This window comes from Cyprinus carpio, chromosome A1 (assembly GCF_018340385.1).
Source record: "Cyprinus carpio isolate SPL01 chromosome A1, ASM1834038v1, whole genome shotgun sequence".
Taxonomy (NCBI): Eukaryota; Metazoa; Chordata; class Actinopteri; order Cypriniformes; family Cyprinidae; genus Cyprinus; species Cyprinus carpio.
Genome location: NC_056572.1, coordinates 20,599,184 through 20,601,039, shown reverse-complemented (window position 1 = coordinate 20,601,039; position 1,856 = coordinate 20,599,184).

Here is a 1,856-nt window from a genome sequence, read left to right as displayed (position 1 = left end):
TTTTAAAAATAATATAATAGAAAATGCATTGAGTTTAAACAGAATACGTCCAATTTTCCCAATAGTATATTCTAGATACCTCTTTAATGGGTGAAGGTCTCATCCATATAGTCATAGGTAGCATTGCATACATCTCTGTTTGAACCAATGTTTTCATATTACATTTTGTTAAACATGCCAATACCTTACTAATATACTGAGTCACCTCCACAAGGTATTTCTTACCTTTTTAATTTTTTTTTTTTTTTGTAATGTTTATTACAAACTATATTTTTGTGAATTTTTTAGCTTTCAGTTTAGCAAAAGGAAAAGATGCAAAACTCTTCTGTAGAGGAGATCAAGCAAAATAGACATGGCATTTATTAATGCAGTTTTTTTTCTCTTTTTTTCTTTTTTCTTTTTTTTTGTTTAGGGCATGTGATTTCATGTCTCCAAAATTCAGTTGTGTTCCTTGAGTTATGATAGCGTTTGATTTCTAGAGTTCTAAAGTTATACATATAGAGAAATTGCATTGCAATGTAAAATAAAAATAATTTTCCATAAAAATTCATTATTGGTCTCCTGTCTTGTTTACTTTTTAACGTACTAACTAGCCTATACCACAATGAGCAAAAGGACAATCCGCTGGCCATTTAGATTCTATTTCTGATTTCCACAGTGACAATGTCATTTGTCTAAAATACCACTCCACATATGTATAATGCATATTACACATTAAATATGTTGGAACATGCATGGTGTAAAATATTCAAACAAAAGTGATCCCCAGTTTCTTGAGCAACATGAGCCTTACACAATCTTAACCAGTCCTGACAGATCATCTGTCTTAACAAAGCAAAAATGCTGTGATGTACAGTCAGTCAGAATATAACTGATGTTTAATATGCAGATAAAATAATGGACAGAATTAGCAGTGTGACGTGACGACCAAAATATCCTGTTGTCCATCTGTTGTTAGAACACACTGTTTGCAGCTATAGGATTTCTTAAAATAAAATGCAGATTGCAGATTTTTATGAAAGAACAGCATAAATAAGACAGTACCACAGTGAAACTGATGAATGTTTAATAGCACTTTCTAGAACTGTTTTCCTCCCTAGGGTTTACATTTTAGTTACAAAGTAGCTACAGTTCATTAACAAAGAAAATTAGAAAAGAAAATGTAAAAAGCCAGGACCTGTATGTAACCCCATAAGAGCATCTGTCTAGGAAAAAATAATCAATGTTGGCTTTAATTTACTAAATAAAGCCCAACAATCTCTGATCTCACTTCTTAAGTAAAATCTTTGGTATAAAGAGCGCATCAGTTCAAAGTTTACAACCTTGTCAAGGTTTAGTTTGGCTAAATTGTTAGACTATAGTGCCAAGCAGTGGCTGTCTGTGGTAGTGACCCATGTATAAATAATGCAAGTAGTACATTACTGTTGTTTATCCATTGTGGTTCAAATAACCATTTGAACACATGAGAACATCTAGGGCAAAGTCTTAAAAGCTGCCTGAATCACATTTACCACAAAGTCTAACATTGTAGAAAGAGGGTCATGCAGCTGCCACCTATAACAACATATAGGAATGGTTATAGGAATAAGTTCTATGATGTTTGGTGATAGGCAGTTTGTGTCTATCCATTTTTCAGGTCAGGGATTTTTTCAAAACAAAAAAAGTATGGCAAGGGAGAAAATGTAAGTGGTTGATCATTAACCAAAAAAAATAAAAGTTTGCTGAAAATGTTCTCAACCTCAGGCCATCCAAGATGAGTTAATTTCTTCATGGGAACAGATTTGGAGAAATGTAGCATTACATCACTTGCTCATCAATGGATCCTCTGCAATGAATGGGTGCCGTCAGAATGAGAG